The sequence below is a fragment of the Puntigrus tetrazona genome, chromosome 9 (genome assembly GCF_018831695.1).
Source record: "Puntigrus tetrazona isolate hp1 chromosome 9, ASM1883169v1, whole genome shotgun sequence".
NCBI classification, from domain to species: Eukaryota; Metazoa; Chordata; class Actinopteri; order Cypriniformes; family Cyprinidae; genus Puntigrus; species Puntigrus tetrazona.
In genome coordinates, this window is record NC_056707.1 from 11,938,924 (window position 1) to 11,960,342 (window position 21,419).

Sequence of the window (21,419 nt, forward strand, 5' to 3'; positions counted from 1 at the left end):
TGCAACAACATTATCCAAACAAACAGTACTAATTAGTTTTGGGTGACATGACCAAAACCTTATATCCCGTTATATAATTGATTTACTGTTAATACGGTCTTTATGATATAAAAGGTTTTGAAATATCATAGCCTGTGTCTTATCATCAGTGTCAATATCTTAAAATGAAGACCAGTAAAAAGTCAGCAATTAACTAAGAAAAATCTAATGAATTGCAAGCAATAGGACAAAAAAAAAGCTACAGTAGAACAAATAAGAAATGCTACAGTATATACATTGTATAAAGTAATCAAATATACAAAACACCGCATATTCCTCATAGTGTGAACTTATTAAAATGATGAAAGTGATTTAGTGATGGGCAGTGAGAAGCTCTTTCTCTTCTGTCGTTTGATTAGCATGATAGAAAGACAGCAGGAATGTTAGAGCACACCTCTGGAGGTTTTCATTCATGGCTGTTTGTTATAACTTAGCACCACAAAGTTTTTGGTGACCACAAAGCACAACAATGTCACATGAGCATTTATTAATTAAAAGATAAATGAATATAATATGCTTAATAAACTATTACTATAAAAACTCTTCCTTGTTATATGGAGATTGCCACCTAACAAGTTTGGAAATAATTTTTCCATATATCATGTTGTGTGCTTTCTATCAGATATTTAACATTGGAAGTAGCCATATTTATTTGCAAATATGCCTTTATCCCCAAATTTAACAGGATTACATAAAGTTTTGAAAGTGGTCACGATTCAGTATGATTTGTTCAGACAGCTCGCTCTGGCACTGAATTTTCTGGGATAGAGGTGAATATTAACCTGCAATCTGTTGTAGGAAACAAAAGAAAGATGTTTATTGGCTTGTCAGTGATAAAGCGGACCTTTATTGTGCATGGAGCATATAAACAACTTTACTTTAATGGGAGTTAGACAAATTGTCTTTACCTGCATTATAAAGAGCATCAAAATATGTAGGAATGTTTTTAGGGGCCACCTGCACTCAAGTACCAATTTAAAACAAAGAAACTTCTTTTGGTGTTATGTTATGGTTGAGAATTGCAATTTTGCTATTCTTCTTTTTTTTTAAATGCTACGTCCTGTGATATTTTAGAATCCAATGGCTCTTTATGTAGGTGACTTCATTGCAACTCATGCATTTTGGACTCCCGAGTATCTTTCTTGCCCGTTCGTTTAGCAAATTCCGTCTAAACCTGACCGAATCGGAGTTGGTTTGTAGATAAGCCCACTCCACAGCGCCGATCAACTGCACTTTCAAAGTTGTGTAATGTTTTCTGTGTGATGTGTACGATAAACGCTCTGTTCCGCTCCGCTTAGAAGGGAAGCTTGCACGGATAAGATCTTCTCTGTGTGTCGCTATTGTTACCATGACAAACAGAATGACAGAGCTACGATTGTTATTATCATTATCAAAAGAGGGTTTGATTACCTGCTAGCGCCTACTGACTGCAGCAGCTGCGGCATCGTGGGATATCAATGAGACGCTCTGAGAGACATATGAGCAACGCACTCAATAGAAGGATAAGAAAAAATTACAGCCGAAACCGATAAGGCTTTATGAAAGCTCTGAAGACCGAGATAAGGGAGATGACAAAGCGCGAATCGCACATCGCAATGACTTTATGAATTAAATTTAAGCGCTGCTCCAAAACCCAGCAAGCCGCCTTGCCGCCTACACAGACAGCCGCCATATAAGAGAGCATGCTAAACAACTTATCTGGCCATAAGCCATAAGGCTGCGACCAACAAACTGGACTGGCGCTTGATGTCAATGGAGCTTGACGTTAGCATGTTGCTATGCCAACAGCGTAACATTATTAAGTTCAAAAAAAGTATAAAACCAATATAACTTAAAACAATGATGAATGAATCTTGCACACGTATGCGAAATTTGAGACGGATGTGTATTCCCATTAAATCACACGATGTTGAGCGGCCATCGTGAACCTGTATATTTCAATACTTTCTTTCTAGTTTTATCATTGGGGAATCAAACTGCATATGAATGGGGGCCATCGGGGAGCCGCCGTTATGCCTGGAATTAAAACTGCTTTTGAATGCACCATCACTCTTTAGTTACACTTTCACATTTGGCGACTGCACATGCTCCATTTATCCTATGGATCGTCAGTACCAAACATTTTGCAAGATTATATGTTTGTCATTGGTGCTTAGCATCTGCAAATCATTTCATCATCAAGTCATCTTTTATTTATGTGGTATGTTAAAGTACTGCACTGTAAGAGGCAACCATTAGCAATCATTATTTGTATTTCCGAGCCTTACTGAGTATGGATTCTCACTTCGGGCAAAATCGCAATGCTTGACTGTAGAAATCGTCCGATGCCAATTTTGTAGACATCACCCAACCCTACTCATAATGCAACAATTAATTAAAAAAAAAAAGGATTTATGGATTTTTTATTCTTTTTTTGTCACAAAATATCAGTAAATAAAAGTGAAATCATCATTCTGCTACGATGCTGTAGAATATTGCCTATGTAGACAGCTCATTAGGTTTAAAACAGAACATCACTGTGAATGTAAACAAACTTCACAGCTTCTGCCCTTATCGCTCACATACTCTCTCACTGAACTCTCTCTCATTAGCGTGCGTGTGTGTGGCTTCTGTCTGCCATACAGCACTAAATCTGCTGATAACCTACACGCAACCACTGAATAACCTTCTAACAACTCGCAGCTGCGATCCGTTTCTTAGGTCAGAGGTCAACGGTCTGGCTGTTCAGCATGGAATAGGAAAATGACTGACAGCTTCGCCGATTTTCTCGTCATTCTGCAAAAAAAAAATGTTAAGTGCGAGAGTTCTTATCATCAGGATGCTAACTGTGCCCGGCGATCCCGGTGACAGCGGTGGGAAAGGTCAAAGGTTAAAGAGAGAATCGTCACCCGTGATGTTGGAATGGGTTTTTAATGGTGAGATTGTCGTGTGATGTTTAGGTAAGCTGGTAATGGAAACAAAGACATTCCCAAACACAGATGTACCTCTACACAAATACACACAAATCCATTCTATACTGTATCCTGTGCTTCAGTGTTTTTCTTTAAGGAAAAAAAAAAAAACAACATTACTCAATGCTGCATACAATGCTTATTCTTGTCATTTTACTCATAACTCTACTAAATCTACAAATTGACTTCTAACATAGAGCAACAGTTTGAGGTAAAACAACAACCTTGAGGTACAAATCTAGGCCTTTGTATTAGTAAAAAAAATATATATATATACATATTTTACACTACTGGTCAAGTCAGAAGCTGATATGTCGAGTTGCTCAAAAAAACAAAGCAGTTTTTTGGAGCATCAAAGCGTTTGCACTCAGTTTCTCCCAAACAATATTTGAATAGCAAATGTGGCTAGACATGTCTAGTCATATTTCTGCTGACGGTACAGAAACGCAACAGGACTGGGGTGACGCAGAGTCCTGTTACTGTCAAACAAAGCAAGTACAACAGGGTCGAAAGGCTACAAAACAAGATATGTATCATAAGCATAATAGGTTTACAACAGATAAGAGAGTAAATAAGACATGGTTGCCATTTTAAGAATTGTCTTTAAGTCCTCTCAAGAACAGCGCATTCTTCACATAAATGAGTTTAATCAGATGAACAGACTGTCAACTATATTCTCCTTTTCCTCATTGCTTTTATTCCAAACCTCTCTCACATCGGCAAGAATAAAATCACCCAGATCTGCAACACTGCGCTCTTTGTGTTTGTGGTCAGAGATAAGCACTTCAAAGCAGGAAGGCTCTTGAATGTGTGTGTACATCTGTGAATGAAGATAAATATCAAACCTCTCGGCTCATTTTCTAGCAAAATAAGGAAGCGGGAGTACTCATAATACAATCACACTGATGTAACGCATCTGAAACAATCCACAGGGTTCCCACGGTCACGGAAAACCTAAGCACCTCGAATAAGTATAAGCTTAAAAAGCCACAGAAAAGTCATTAAGATGTCTATAGTGAATACAGACTTTCTAGTTTTTCTCAACTCTGAAATATTTCATCAGCTAGATATTTCTCTTTGTGAGCGCTTGTGTGGAGTAAAACTTGCCCTCAAGCAAGCATGATAACATCGGGCTGTTTTTTTTGAGAATCTTCTTAGAGACTTAGAGTACACTTATAAGTGTGGCTATTTAAAATGATGAATTGTGAATATAAGTGCATGGCGTTCAAATGAAGATCTGCCCAGAACCTTGCAGTACCAAGGTACTCTTTATTATTGCTGGCACATTCAAACTTTTAACATATCTGACATTGAGTCAATAAGAGGATATTCAGCCCCAAGATACACAGGGTTACTATTATAGCCTCCATAATTCAGTGCAAAAACTCTAAAGTCGCTGTCGTAGCCAGATCTCTTAATACCGGTGGTCAACTCTGACAGCTAGTTATTAGGCCAGGGCTAAAGCATTCATAATGCGCCAAACTATGACAGCTAGTTACTCCCAGTTCCACAGTTGCTGTAGTTAAAAGAGAGCTTTACCGATATATCACGCTCTCAGAGACACAGAGATTACTGAGGTAACACCTGGCCTGACGAAGATGAGAAGGAGAAACCATCTCTACATGGTAATCTGAATGTCTACATCTGAAACCTTGACAGCGACTGACAGTAGAAGGACACAAACGCATGAAAGAATTTGAAGAAATAGATCAGCCAAATATCAACGTTTCGTTTTTAATCACTTTCAAACGTTATTTCCTAACCTGTAATGACTTTTTTCTACTGTAGTTCTATACTGCAGGTCACTCATTTAAAAAAAAATAAATACTTCACTTTTCTAATGCAAAATGCAATCCTCAATGTCAAGAGTGAAGATTTTCATTAAATCACAATGCAATTAGGGGTGAGGATTTTTATGAACGTATTGGAATTGATATCTTCACCGATATCTGTTTTCCTTTCCTGTCTTTGCATATTAAACTCATAAACTTTTAGTTACACCGGATTGATTTTCTAATTTTACATGCACACACCACAGCACGGCTATTGTTTTACTTCATTTTATGTGTATTTGATTTCATCGATTAAAATCAGGATTTTAGTGCATAATGTTCATACGTTTTAGTCACTTTTTTATATTCATTCGATTGTCCGACAATAGAATCATTAAAATATAACAATGAAAACTGTTTCATTGAAAAACAAAAATAGCTGCATCAAATTAAAGTATGTGGGCACAGAGAGGCAAACAATATTTATTGTTAAAATTGTTAAAAATATGGATTTAAGGTACATTTAGAACAGATAAAATGTGCAATTAAGTTGTGATTAATTGTGAGTTACCTCATGACAATCGTGCAATACATTTTTTTATAATTTTACAAAGCTAAAGTCAGATTTTGCTTCAAATTTTCACAATTTTAAAAAGCTGCTCACGATATGCAGTATTATGTTTGGATGATTATTAAAATGCAGTGGATGCCTCTAATTGTAAATAAATAAATAAAACACAATCAAAGCCTTAATTTGTTTATATAAAGAGATTGTAATGAATAATTTGATTAAATAAAAAAAAAAGAAAAATGAGCAGGCACAATTAGATCCACCAAAAATATAAATACTAATAATGGCTATTAACCAATATTTTGAAATAAAGTGCATATCTACTTCTAAAAATTTGAATTATAGGCCTAGGAGGGGCGTAACGATTTGCGTATCACGTATTCTACAATTCATGGTCCATTTTCCAAATCATAGTGATCATCCCTATCCCCTTGTTAGTGGAGACTTAAGTAAGCCATTCATTATTTAGTCGTGTGGAACGCACTTGTCAAAGTGAGCGATGTAATTTCCTCATTATCTTCAGCTGGGATGTTCCCATGACAACGAACGTAGCACAATATGCGTCAGCAGATTTCACACTTTCAAAGCCATACATGTCTTTTCACCGTTATAAAGAGGAAATCACCATCAAGTGCATTCCAAACAACTAAATAATGGCACGCACGCGCTCGGCTCACTTAAGTCTCCACAAACAAGGAGATAAGGATGATCACTTTGATGATTTGGAAAATGGCCATGAACTGTACGATACGCGATGCGTAAATCGTTACACCCCTGAGGCCCAGCTCAAAAAAAAAAAAAAAAAAAAGTTACACAGGTTTGGATTGTGGAGCCGCATGAAGGTGAGTAAATTATGACAATTTAGTTTTTTGCCTGAATTGCGGCTTTAAGAGAGCTCAAAGTTTGGTGAAACTCCCCGCAAACGAGCTCATTAATGATTGAAGACAAGTTCACGCCAACACATAAATGATTGCTGCTTATGTGTACCGCGCGACGTCTAAATTATCACTCGTACGCACACTCATCCAGTGAGAAAACATTTAATTACCACATATGAGTACACACACACGAGCTAGACTGAACACGAGAGAGAGATCTGACATGTTAATTACAACAGAACCCACAGATGGCACAGAAACACGCCTCAACGCGCCTCTCGAAACCTTGCGTGTAACACGCATACAAACCATCCTTCTGAGCTGCACTTACAAACACACACTCTGCTGAACTCGCCCAATGGGAAGCGGCCCAAAGTTTCAGTGCTGGTTCTGACGGTTGGATACTGACTCCAGCATGTGTGACTAACATCCCATAGAGACTGGACCGTAATCCTGTTTTCTCTGGACCATCTCCAGTCTTTATAACACACACACACACACAATCACAAAGATCAAAACGCACACTGTCATTATCCTGCTATGTTCCTCCTCATGTCAGGATAATTAGTAGGACTGGATGAAGGATTTCATGCTGCTTTTCATATTTCATTTTTCTTTTTTTTTAAGCATTAGCTATGATGTTAATGTGTCTCCCAGAAGCACAGAATAAAGCGCGTCAAGGAATAAAAAAAAACAGTGCTTTCGGTAAACTTATGTTACAGCACTGACATCTCAAACCTTCTGAAGGACCGTAATGTTAGGAAAGTGCGGCTGAAGTTTATTTTTAACAAGGTCCCTGGTCATTTGAGTTTGACCACAGTTTATGTAGCGCAGATTGTTTTGTGATACAGTCACAACGTGATTCAGGCTTTGCACAGAAGCCGTTATTGTAGGACGGGTCAGTGCATACTGCGTTGGTCATCTATATTAGTCAACTTATTTATGGCAAGGGGATGAAACAAATTATGTCCGATTCTGCCAATCCAAAAGTAAAGTAAAATTTACCAACATGGACCTTAGAGGAAAACCTTTAAAGAATCATATGATGAATCGTAGTTTCTACAAAAATATCAGGCTATCAACTACTTTTAAAATTGATAATATTAAGTAAAGTTCCTTGAGAAGTTCAGCACATTAGAATCATTTCTGAAGGATCGCGTGACACTGAAGACTGGAATAATGATGCTGAAAATTATTCTTTGTTTGCCAGAAATAAATCAGATTTTCAAAATATATTAAAGGGTTACTCCATCCCACATTAATCACTTGTGGTGCTGAATTGTTGAATAAAGTTGTTGTTTTTGTTTTCTTTCCATACAAAAAGACCTGCCACCGCTTCATAACGTTACGGTTGAACCACTGATGTCAGATGGAGCGTTCTATGGAGTATTGTGTTTTTTACTGGTTGGAACGGGTGCTTCATGGCAAATTTTTCATTTTGGAGTGTAACCCTTACGACCTTTACAAATACAAAAACTGCTATTTTAAATTGTAATAATTTCACACAATGCTTTAGTGCTTTTGTAAATGCAGGCTTTTTTCAAGAACATTAAAAACAACTTTTCAAGCTTTGACTGATAATACCAAGTTTCAAATGTTGTTTATTTGCAGGAATACCGTTAAACGCCATTCAAGTTAAAACTACAAAAAGCTAAAACGAACTGGAATCAGCACCAAACATATTGTTATACAGTAAACTGTCACACTGCAATTCTTAGCGATGCTTGGATTACAATACAGTGGCAGGTAAATAAAATGTTAACAGATCTTTAACTGTGAAAAAAAAGTGAGATGATGTGTCACGATAAGACTGATTAAACAGACGGGTGAACTGGTTGGACGAGCTAACACACAGCATGCTTAGCTGGGCAGATCTACCACAAACAACAAAAGCAACCTGCGATGCATCCACAGTCCAGATCCACTGCAGGCAAGCTCATTCAAACTTTTTTTCCTCAAAGGGAAATAAATCACTTGCTGAATTGTAGTGATACTGTGTGAAAACATGACTGCACACTAGATATAAAGCTTACTCTGTGTTTTCAAAGCATGCCCCTGAGCCAGTCTGCCGATGCAAACATGAAAGTGCACAAGTACAAAGAGGTTCGTGTCAGTTTCTTTGCACATATTAGTGATACAAGCGAGAAATTCTTTCTTCTGTTTATCTAGGTTACTGTGTAACAGGGTGCGCAGAAGCACCTTAAACTTGCTCAAACTTTCCTGGCCTAGAGAGGTCAGCGCAAGTTGTCGATAATTGTCGAAAACGCATGCTTAGAATTTTAACAGACCGGCCTACGTTTTAAAATATAAAGGCGTTCGTCGCAATTCGCGAAGGTCGTCCGATGTGCAATGGATCGTCCGCAGTGAAGCCTCGGGAGGGAGCAGACAGAGGTGTTACTTGCACAATAACGCGTTTGTATTTGTTTCTTCGACGGATTAAACAAGCATCAAAGAGCAGCATATTTCCCCCATGACTCTTCCTGAACCATACCGCCATAATATTCATACAGCCGCATTCCTGGACGTCTTTGTGTGCGGGCGCAGGCATCTAGCTTCAAGGCTAAACTGAGAACGGCAACGATCAACAGAAGGGGAATCCAACAAGTCATTACACACACCGGCTAAGTAACCGCTCTGCATGTTTTTGAGATGAGGATCTGTTTCTAACTGCCTTTTAATAGTATTCGGCGCTTTAAAGGAAACGGCCGCAAGTATGCACACACGCGGCCGCACGCAAACACGTTTGCCCACGAGGTAAATTTAAAAAAAAAAGGTAGGCTATGTAAATTTGTGCTTGTGAAAAAGTTTCTTAACAGACAAATATTAGCCAGGGAACAATTTGCTGTTGAACTTCAGGGGTAGAGGGGTCATTCTGCTGCTGATTAAAAAGTGTGTCGGGCAAAAAACACAGTTCACACAAAAACAAAAACGGCCATTTCTTCATGCCAGTTCCAAACTTGACTTGCTTTCTTCTATGTAACACAAAGGAAAATAATATTACATTTAATATAACGTTAGAGCTAATTGACTTCAATTGTATGGACTAAACTCATAAAGGTTTGGAAGACAAGGGTGAGTCAAGGTCAAATTTCTCCTATTGGAGACACTAAACAACACCTTGACCTTGAATCAGTATTTTCTATGGCGGTTTTACTTTAAACGAAAACTATTTTAAGCTGTTTTTAACTATTTAAAGCTGAATTTAGAGCTTAATTGCTGAATTGAAATGTTGGTGCATTAGCAACAAAGTGCTAAAATAATAAAAATAAAAAAATAAAAATTATAAAATGAAAAAAATGAAAATTTTAAAGAAAAAGTAAATGAATAAAATTATTTAAAAATAACACACACAATAAAATTACTTAACCATAGACTTAATTTTTAAAAATTAAATAATTCAAAATTTTATAATTGACAGAACATATATAAATAGTTGAGGCATGTGTTTATATATCCATTTTATGTATGTTCATCAAAAAAATCCAAACAAATAGGGTGTTTGGCAATAAGTTACTAGAAAATTAATAAATACTGTAATAGTATATAATTAATTCCAAAATGAATGTACAACTATGAATTCATTTAATTGCAAATAAATAAATAATCCATCAAATTGGTATACGTTTTCTATTTAACGCCCCTCCAGGTCTAAACTACCGTTGGAAGATAATTACTAGAAAAATAAAATGATTGTTCCTAACAGCAGCTGACAGATCAGATAAAAGGCTGAAATGAGAGGCTCGTTTGTTCTGTTCTCTCCAGCTGCTGCCAGCGGGTCACGCATGGTGGACGGACTATTGATAACCAAACCATATCCAGTGATAAGAACAGAAAGTCAGAACATGAAACACCCCCACCTGTCTCTTTTTCTTTATGTTTGATTTCACATGAAAAGAAGCCAAAAGATGAACTGAAATGAAAGCGCAAGGAACTCTCTATAATAAGGTAGAACACAAGGCCTGAAAAAAAGACTTGTTCCCTGTCAGTGAAATAAGCTACTTAACTAAATAGTAAAGGAGGTCAAACATAAAATTATGAGGTTTGCAATTTTCTGAAATTGGAACATATTTAATTGTCTGGTTATACAATAATTAATTAGAATAAAAAATTAAAAAATAAATAAATAAATAAAAATAAATTACATATATATATATATTTATATTTATTTATTAATGAAGCTAAAAACATGACCAATTTTTTTCATGACACATTTACATTTGTCCCACTGATGCCTGTGAGGAGCATACCTGGCCCCCTCTTGATAAAGCAAAGAAACTTCTTATCTAGTATCAAGATTAATTACATCATGTTTAACAGATGATTAGCAAGTGCAAGAATCTGAGATTGAATACGGGACTTTCCGCGTGGCAGTGGAATGAATGTGTTCACGTCAGCACACGCTCTGATGGGAAGATAAAGACAGAACTAAAGGGAAATGAAATGGTTGTCTTTAACTTCAACTAATTGTAAATGATTGAAGCGATAAAGATCTGTTCAACCTCCGGGCTATTCAGAAAAAAACTAATGGAAAAATCTGTGACGTCTTAATAGAAAAGCACACAGACCTTAGGTTGACACCTTTCGTCAAAGGCGTCCGGACTGCTGCGGTTGTTATTTGAGCTCTTAGTGTTTGTTTGTAATTACTTTCACTCGAATGCACCTCGTGAGTCGTTATGAATTCCCATAAGCTGACTAATTCAAGTCCCGGTTCACAGGGACAGTTAACAATGCCCTGACAAGTAATAACACCCCGACCAGACCACCGGACAAATCAGTCAATCACAGCTTCAGAGCGGTCGAATACAAATAAATCTTTCCATTTTCACCTTGATGGATGTTTTTGGCTGGTAAGTTATCACAGTCCTAATAGCAACATATGACTGCTATATCCGTATATATGAACCAGCTGTTTTATTTTTTTTTTTTATAATATCTGTTTTTATATTTAACATGTCAGTTTTTCAGTATGTTAGGTTTAGGGTTGACAAGTAAAGACATTTTCTCTCTTTCCCTTACCCACCTATACATGATAATATAGTGTATGACAATATGAACAATGACCATATAATATATACAGTACACACACACACACACACACACACACATATATATATATATATATATATATATATAAATAAAACATGCATCACCTTTACATATAGAGTGTGCAAATTTAAGAAAACGTAATATTTCAATAAAAAAAAAAGTCAGTCTAAATCCTTAAAATAATATTTCCAATGCGTTCATGCTGACAATGCATTTAGAATTATTATTACAGAAACTGTAATATATCATAGCTATCACAAAAATTGCTCTACATGAACATTTCTCACATTTAATTCAATCACGTGAATTGCAGAAATGTGTTATTTGAAAATTAAATTGTTCATTTCAATCAAACAGAGAAATATGGCAGACAGGGTACGTGTTTTAGGATAACTATATTATTATTTGATAGCATGTTTGCAAATACACTTCCTATTAAATCCTATTTTAAGGCTTCACTGCTAGGGCAGCAAGGCCCGCTTGGAACTGCTTATTTTATGTGGCGCTGTTAATAATGTCAGCTTTCACAACATTCCTAATTACAGTAATGCAGAGAGCAGACAAATGAATATCCTTTTCCCTCTCTTGCTACTTTTAAGAGGCACTTTAATGTGCTAAACGCATTTGACGATTTTAAAGAAAAGTCAATGGACAAAGAGCAAAACGCATTTTATCAGTATCTGTATGTGCGTGAGTCATAGACAAGCGGCTCGAATCCAATGGATAATACATCTCAACAAAAAAAAAAAAAAAACTTCATATTCCGATGCCTTTAAAGAATCTTTTCAAGCATTATGGTTCTTTAGAAAACCATCTATATACCGATGCTTTAAGGAACCCCGGAGAGATGCGCTTTTTAACAGACAGCGCAGCAGACAGATACAGCAGCTCTTTCCTCAACATCATTATCACCCCATTCTGTCAGACACACATGCCGCACACCCTCTGTTGGCCCAGGGGGCATTAACAGGGCTTTGTTCGGGTGCTATGGGGGGTTAATTACTGTATGAGGCCTATGTCAGAATGCTCATTATAAAACTGGGAATTTTGGCACTAAATTCTGATACGTAAAGCTGTTGTAAAATGCAGATAAATGCACACCTGTCACCGCGCAGCCTAAATGAACGTGTCAAGTTGCTACAAAGTCAACCACAAACAGCCTAAAGCTGCTGAAGCGAACCTAATATTATCAAATCAAATAGATTTATTTTTTATTTCTCGGGTTTTTCTGATTCTCTGAAATGTTACTCGAGTTTACAGTAAAACTATTACACTCGTCGTCTGATTCTAACTATTAAACAGACCACCGTCTTTACGGTTTAGCCCCAAAACAAATAGTCACTCTCATATCATTCAAAAAGAGATCATTTACTTGGGGGTACAAAACGGTTCGACTTTGTTTCAACTAGAGGAAAAACCCGAATATCTTTTGGTCCACACATTGGAAGTCAGCGCTCTCCGATGTTGCTCAGTTCCCGCTGTCCTTAAAATTGACTTTAGTGATGCTCAGAAGAAAGCAAGTCGTGCAGTTTGGGAACGCTACGATCATTTTGATCGTGGGGTGGATTTCCCTTTAAAACTTAGATGCAATCATCATAATTACAAGCAAAAAATACAGTGTTTGCACATTTAGTCCAGTATAGTTTGCAACTGCCTGACCCTTCAGCAACAGCCTCTTTGCAAAACATGACATGGGTCATAATTACTAAATAAAGTTGAAATTTAACAAACAAGATATAAAAATATTAGAAAAAAAACTAAGAAAACTATATGTTTTACTAGAACTTCAGTAAAAACACGCAAAAACTTACAGCAAAAGAGCTGTGACTAAAGAAATAAATCATTAAATGTATTACCGTTACTCACTATTTTCCATTCAATTATATAATACACTGCAAGCAAAAAAAAAAATGGTTTCTTATATATATATATATATATATATATATATATATATATATATATATATATATATATATATATATATATATATATATACCATATATAATATCTAAAAAAGAAAAAGGTACAAATTAATTTTGCTTTAAAAAAATAAAAACGCATCTAACTGTTGACATTTCATTTCATTGACACTTATTCATGTATGACTGAATAATACTGGCTTGTTTAATGTCTTACGCACAAGAGACCTCAGGAGAAATTTTTTATTTTATACGGTACCTGCTCGGAAATGTGTTTATATTGATAAATTAGCATTTGCTGTAGAAACGGTCCAAACTCTTGAGAGGAAATGACATAGGGTGGAAATCCAGTTATTTATATTGTTATTTCAGGTCTGTTTCTGTCACTCTTTTCCTTTCTCTATTTATCATGTCTTTCCGCTTCTTCCAACCAGCAGACGCCTGTAATCCCTCAGTCCAACCCAGCAGCACAGCAACGCAAGTGTGAAACAAAAGAAGAAAAAAGAAGAAAAAAAAAAGACAGAGTGCGAGTGAGAAGGTAGGTGCGTGTCTGTCAACACGGTCCTCGCAGGTTCATATTTTAAGCGTGAACATTAAAGATGAATGCACACGTCAGTTCAACCCCGGTGCCCTCGTGTAAACAAAGAGGCCCTGTCTTTCAGCCCTCTCCCTCGCTTCATCCTTTCCCTCCCTCTCCATGACTGAAACTTAGAAATCTCAACCCCCTAAAGCCAGAGAGGGAGGGACGAGACATTAAAAATATACTTCCTTCTTCCATTATGGGACCGCATCTCTTAGACTTCAAAGAGCCTTTAAAATCAATAGTGAAGTGTCTGTGTCATCCGTGTTTGAGGTCTGTCTCCACGTCTCTTTGAAGAACATCAGGTCTAAAGGCCTATAGCCAAAACCCATCACAGATTTATGACTTTTAATTATCACAGATGAATGCTGCCGGAGTCCCGCTCTCTTTCTCATTCTCTTGTTCTTGGCACAGGCCGCATTGTCAAGTTGCCCCCGTGAGAGGAAAGATGCCAAAAAAATGAGTGGAAAAACCACTGAAAATACTCAGGAAAAGAGTGGGTGTATGAAAAGAAAACTAGAAAGAGACTGTAATAGGAAATTGATGAAGTGTCAGGATATTGAAATTAGGGATGTGCAAAACTGCGTATTTTAAAATTCGACTAGTCACCGGTTGTCTGAACAAGGGTTTTCAAACCGGGGCCCCGGAGGCCTCAGAGAGAGAGAGAGAGAGAGAGAGAGAAAGAAAATTTGCAAAATGTATTTTTAGGGCTTTCCAAGTCCATGTATTAACGTGTTAATTAAATTTATTTATTTAATGCAATAATTTCACATTTATAATAAGAAATGTTGGAGAAAGTCTTGTCACACAAGCTGGTATTTGCAAAACTGCTTTAGAACAATATGAACTGCCAAAAGCACTGCTTTATGCAAAATGAACACAAATGAAACCTTACTCTCCGATACACCCAACCTTCATTAAGAGAACATTTTAACTGTCAGTAAATCATTTCAACACTTATTTTATCCCCATCGCATATCTGGGATCTCCACCAACACAATGTTTGAAAACCTCTGGTCTACATAAAAATGGTTAAATTTACAACGCATTTACATTTAACACTCAAAATAGAAAAGAAGAGAAAACGGAGAGATAACGTTACTAGACAAGTCTGTTTAAAATGGCGACGGGGTCACGATGAGTTGACAACATAAAATATTTAAATCACATAATCTTACGACAACAATTAGAGTGTCAGCAATGCCCTATCTAAATGCAGAATGTAAACAAACATTATAAATGTAGCATTATCATAGCCTACCTGCATTAGAGGACGCACGTGCGCGTGTTGGTCCCAATGAATCTTCATCGCTGGGAAACGAAAACGTGGACTTGTAGGTTCGCTTTCAAGCAAACTGTATATAAGTTCAATGCGCTTCTTTATCCTTCTCGAAGTTTCCTATCACGCTCGGTAGCGTCAAACTCTTTTCGAGCCGCCCGAGTTGAATCACTCTGAATCGCGAAACGATGCAAACCGGGAACCGAGCCGTTTGATCGATTCACTGAAGAGAAGCGTTTCCAAAGAACGATCCATTATAATTTCCAGCGAAATAAATCCTTTTTGCACAGTTCATTTAAAAAAAAAAGTTTAAAAAATAAAATAAAATGATCTGATTCACCAGTTCTTTGCGTCGTCACGTGATGACGTCTGTCTATAGTAGAGCTATCGTTGAGGCAGATTTTTAAATATTTCATTAATATATATTTAAAATTTCAGATATTGAAATAAAGCGACGCTTAGGCTCATACTGCATTTTCTTTTTGTTTTACGTTTATGTTATTATGTATAGAAAATGTATCAACTAGTCTTAACAGAAACATGATCCAACTCATAAAAACATGATCTTTATACAACATACAAATACTCATTAGTAACATCAGTTTGCATGTCTTTGCAAAAAAATAAGAAAAATAAAAATCCATGCGATATAGTCTACATGCATTTCCAGAACTGTTCCCAGTTCAGTGTACTTGTTATTTGTGTTGCAAACATGAACCTGCTCTTTTCTGGATAACTGCTGTCACACTACATTTCAGACAGCTGACAGAAAAAACAGACAGAGCTTATTTAGTTACTTCGCTTAGCCATTTGACAATGAATAATCTCAGTTTTATTTGACAGTGTATCCATTATGTCTTTGAGCTCTGACAGCCACAGCACTAGCCAATTCACTGACTTGGACGGGAATGCAATATTTACAAAGACATGTTTTATTTCTTTTTTCTGTTTCTACAATTACTCCCCAACAGCTATCTGCTGTTCTGTTGCCATATTTATAAGTTATGGTTATTGACCAATAGGTAAGGTTGGTATTTGAACCCAGGTGCCCTCACAGAGAAATCTTTACCGCTGGACGTGACTCTCATTTTATCACTTTTTCAAATAAAACAAAGTACAAAGTGACCGAAAAAAAAGCTTATGTGGAAGTCCTGTCGTTTTAAAAGATGCGTTTCACTGCTGTCAGCATGCTGAAATCTTCATTGAGGAGATGCATCCCTAAATTAATTTCTTTTAAAACGCCAAAGGAGAAAAAACACAAAACAATAGCTCACGAACTGACCACTCGGTTTTTGGACAATTAGTAAACTACTCAATAATCCTGTCTCATACCAAGTTCATTTTGATATTCCAGTTCACAATGCTCCTAAATGAGTGCGAGTGTGTGCGCGTCTTTTTACGAGACGATTTTTCTCATCTGCCAGACACATAATCCACACTCTGGATTATGAATTTTAGATTAATTACATAGTCTATACACACATTCTTCAGTGGTGAAAGAGGTATGAGAGCCGTGTCTGTGTGTCTGTGTGCCAGTGCATGATTATTCACCGGGAGGAGTCGCACCCCCTGTCCAAACACGTTCCAGAACACACACATTGCCCCAGGAGTCTTTGTTATCATATTATTTCATTTGAAGGAGTTTGAAATATTGTTCCTGCCTGTCTGCTGTCCTGCAGAGAAACTGCCAGCAGCTGCTCATTAGCTATGGAGCCGATTTCTCACCCGTCACCCCCCGTGACTCCACCCACATTCTGTTACCATGGCGGCCGGTTACCATGTCGACGCCAAAAGTTCTCATTTTAGGGGTTCGGTCAACCCCAGTGCATGTTTTAGGATTATAGCAGACATTAACTGTCTCTCTCCTCATCTCTCCACATCTGGATCATATTGCCATCACAAGCATGACTACAGTGTTCTGTGCCATGCTGAAAGAAGATGTTGGCCTTTGACCTCTGCCTTGGAGTGCTGAAGTACAATGACCTGTGACCCTTAGGGTTATGGATGGATGAGGTGTGGGGAAGGTTCAAAACAGGATGACAGGAAAGCTAAACGACAGCTTGTCAGCATGGACTTCTTCACAGCACTAACAAGAGACTCTATCTGTGTCTGATCTGTCCAAACAAACTCACAAACACTTAGCAAAGAATTCACTGGGAATAAACTGATACCACTGATCGTTTATGCACACACTTTGTCCGCGTGAAGTTTAATCGCTAAAGTACCTGAAATCAAGTACATTTAAATGAATAAACACAATCAAATTTAAATAAATAATTATTATCGATTGAAATTAATAAAAAGATAAGTTACGTTTAATTTGAATAAAACAACGGTGAGTTAAATATAAAAAAATAAATCATTCTATAAAATAAAAATGGTTTAAAAATGGTTCAATAGCTGCCAAGACATCAAGTGGAAAACTTAAACATACAGTAGCCTACAGTAATTTAAAAAATGTAATTTCTATAGGTGTAAACATAAAGTAAATTTATTCAATCTTAAGAAGTCATGTTATAATTAAACTTATGTCCAAAAATTGGTGACCCTGTCTTTGAAATCCAGGCTAAAATCCAATCTCTAAATTTAATTATGAGATCACAAGCATCAAAGTCTTATTTCAAGCATTAATTTCACATGACTTCGATTTCTGACAAGATTATCAACAAATCAGCAAAGTTAGATTTTCAGAGTCTTTACCTTAAAACAGCATATAAAAAAATCTCAAACTCAAAATCTTAATCTTAGTTTTAAATCGTAAACTTTGGCTTAAAAAAGGTCGGAACTGTGAAGAACATCCCGCTCCAGGTTTAATTAATTTAATTATAGCTATTTGAGTTCCGTTATGAACATAAACTAGTCTATGACTTGTGGCCTTGTTATCAAAGAGGTTGAGGAGCACTCACATATGTTTGTTAAAATGAAAAACATTTCAACACTATATGAAGAAAAGCATCCAAAAATGCCCGACAAAGACTGAAGCCTTTAGACTTCCTTTTGTAAGCTATGACATCATAATTATAGTAATGTTGGCTGGATGTGAAAATCTTTGGTCTGGCAGAATAACATCAGATTTATGACACAAACTCTGTTGGTTGGCCAATTTTCCACGCTCAGACAACTTGGTTTAACAACCTGCCATATCTAATTCAAAATAGGCAGACGAGTCTTGAGTCTCTCAATTTATTTTGACAACTGTTGCACAGAATGAGGAACCGAATACAGGACAAGAGAGAAGATAAGAAAGAAAGGAAACACTCAACAGATTCCGAAATGGGATAAATGGATGACAGAAAAGGGGAAAAGTGAACGTTTCTTAGCTGGTGCAGGACCACCAGAAGCACACGATATGAAATCTGCCACTCAGAAAGGCAGAAACCTCCAAACATCAAAGCGTTTCAAAAAACCACAGAGAGGAAGAGAGGGTCATAAAGCTCTGAGAGCTCTCTAATCTCATGTTTAACCTTCATACACATGTCAGTCATGTTTACATGCGCCTCCCCACGGCACCTCGATGACGGATATCAGGCCCAGCAGATTCACAGACATAACAAAACAAAACCCGACGCGTCAGCCGAAATAATTAAACTCAATCAGTCTGTCAACAGCATGAAAACATTCTCGCAGCTCAACTAGAGCACGTTACACCAACATTATGCTTAAAAATGTGTTGCTAATCTCAAGTAGCAGCTTTTGGGATTTGCTGTAATGTGCCGTGTTAAAGAAGTACTGTCACAAATTGAATATTTGGATCCGCTGTCTGTCACAATAGGCTGATACGTCCACTCATATATATATATATATATATATATATATCTATATATATATATATATATCTGTGTAGGTAAGAGTGCACGTGTTAAGTGGAAAAGTAAGGTGAGAAAGTTTTTTCCTGCAAGTGTTTTGTGTTTGTGTGTGTGTGCTGAAGACAAGCCGCACCTTTCCTTCGGGGCGCAAGAGAACTATCATTATCCAATTCATCTCGGGAACGCTTAAAATATATGAAGCTGGCGCTCAGCTCGCACAATGAAAACATTGCAGAGAATGAGGCGTCATTTACATTGACAGTGTTACTTTATGAACTAGCTTAAAACCTGCTGACATGTCAGAAAATGTAAAACTCAACCAACAAGTTGCCAAGCGGTATTTTTGCGTGAGCGCTAAAAGCGCACTGAAATGGAAAAATCATGTGCTACCGGTGTGAAATGTTTGTTTTTGGGGATTACAATTATAGATGGATTATGTACAGAGTGTCAAACACAGCACAGGATGGCTACATAATAAAAGTAAAACTTAAATTAGCCGTCGAGCTACCTTATATGGGAGTGTCAAATTAAAGATACATTTTAGTGTATACCATTACATCTAATTAGTTTAATTTAGACAACTTTATTTAACAGTTTACAAATTAGAACCATCACAAGCACTTCATCAACTTAATCATGTTTTGATATCAGATTGATCATAATCATAACGTTTTTGTGATTTTTTTTTTTTTGTACCTAAAATCGAGACCAATAAATGATAGTGGTGTTACACCATATAAAACAGAACTGAATCGATGAATCAATCGATGAATGAAGTTGCAAGTACTTGCTGAAGCCTGTGCAGAATAGCTGTTTTCCCTCCAAAACCATTTCACTTATTGGAAGTTGATGTCATAAGGGCTGGCCTTTTGTTATTTAAATGTATTACCAAATGTTAACAGGAAAGAAGTTAAATTGAGGACAAAGGTGACACATTGGAATCACATCCCTGACTCTACAAAAAAATGTGTGTGTATATATATATATATAATATATGTATATAACTACACTTGTCAGCAAATTTCCACTTCCTCTGTCCTCCCGTCCTGCTTCTCTCCACTTCAGTCCCGTCCTGAGGACATCCCGTTTCTCCATTCTGAAGGAGGGGGGATTTTTTTTTTTGTTTATTTCTCTTTTTTTCCACCACCCCTGTCTATCTCTGTTGTTCTCTTCTGTCACTCAGAGCCATGTTAACCGGTCGGCCTCTGAAGTGTCCTGTTGCTGCAGGAGAGAGACACTGACAGACTGACTCCATCTCAAGTCGAGCAGCTGTTATTGTAACTAATCCCGCTTATCTCTGCACTTCCTCGTTTGGTAAATATCACATGAGTTTAACCACTTACCTTTATGCACGTGTTTGTGTGTGTGTGTGTGTGTGAGAGAGAGTGTTGTGCTGACTATAATAATAAAACAGAAAAATTTCAAGTATTTTTATGGAAAATACATCAGACTGCCTCATACTTTTCCAGCCGAACCTTCATCATTTTAAATTATTGAATCTCTTTTCACTGGTTTTCTGCAGCTATATCAAACGGAGATGAATTCAGAGAAGAATTCATTTAAGTGTTTCTAATCTAGACGCACCAAAAACATACATTTACAAGGCCGATGTGAATGCCTCCGTGTGTGCATCTATCATCACAGCTTCTTCACATCTATCCTTCTCTTTTGCCTCCTAATCCTCATCATTCAGCACAGCGCGTGTGTATGTGCGTGTGTGTGTGTGTGTGTGTGTGTGTGTGTGTGTGTGTGTATGTGTGTGTGTGTAGTCCATAAGGTGTGTGTGTATTTATCATGATTATTTTAATTTATGTGGCCGAGAGGTGTGAGATCCTACTCAACACCTCGTCCCCATATGGAATGATTTATAAATGCTTATGAGTAAATATTGTATGTGATTGCAGAATTTGAATGGTCCATAATATGTCCATAATATTTATTTACATATTATATTTATATTTATATATTTATATATATATATATATATATATGTGTGTGTGTGTGTGTGTGTGTGTGTGTATGCTTTAGTAAACCCTTTGTTGTTTTTCGGCTGTATTTCAGGAATTGGACGAGGGTCGGTCCGTGGTCATTATAACCATCTCTGAATAAAAACAATAGAAGTCTATTGGTGTCAGCTAGGTAAACACATGTATGTGTGCGAGCGGACCCTTCCTCCGTTCACACAGCACTCAGGAAGGGTCAGGTATGTTTACTCATGTGTTTGTGGGAGGGAGGTTGTTTGCGACCCTGTAAAAGTTTGTTTGTTCAGCAGGACGCGGGAGCTAACGGGAGCTGACCCGCCATTCAAAAACCCAGCAGGATTCTGGGAACGTGTGCGAACACGGACGCTCTCCGCGTTACCCGGCGCCGTCAATCTCTCTTACCTGTCGCATCAGTCATCAGAGCGAGAGAAAGAGAGAGAGGTCAGGAAGAAAGCGACATCGGAGAGACACCGCGAGGTAAACAGATCAGGATCCGCTCCCGTGAGACGCCATTAAGACCCCCGTGAGAATAACGCTAGTTATCCAGAGGGACCTCAACACTTAACGCGCACTTCCTGTCCGTCTCCTCCCCCAAC

At 37.2% G+C, this 21,419-nt stretch overlaps 1 long non-coding RNA gene across 1 annotated transcript in view; it reads right to left on the reverse strand.

The window, feature by feature from the left end:
- Positions 1 to 15,311, reverse strand: part of LOC122351998 — a 163,454-nt gene extending 148,143 nt beyond the window's left edge. Inside the window, exon 1 of the long non-coding RNA XR_006251827.1 lies at positions 15,018 to 15,311. This is a non-coding gene — a long non-coding RNA (uncharacterized LOC122351998). The remainder of the gene's footprint in view (positions 1 to 15,017) is intronic.
- Positions 15,312 to 21,419: the final 6,108 nt, after the last annotated feature.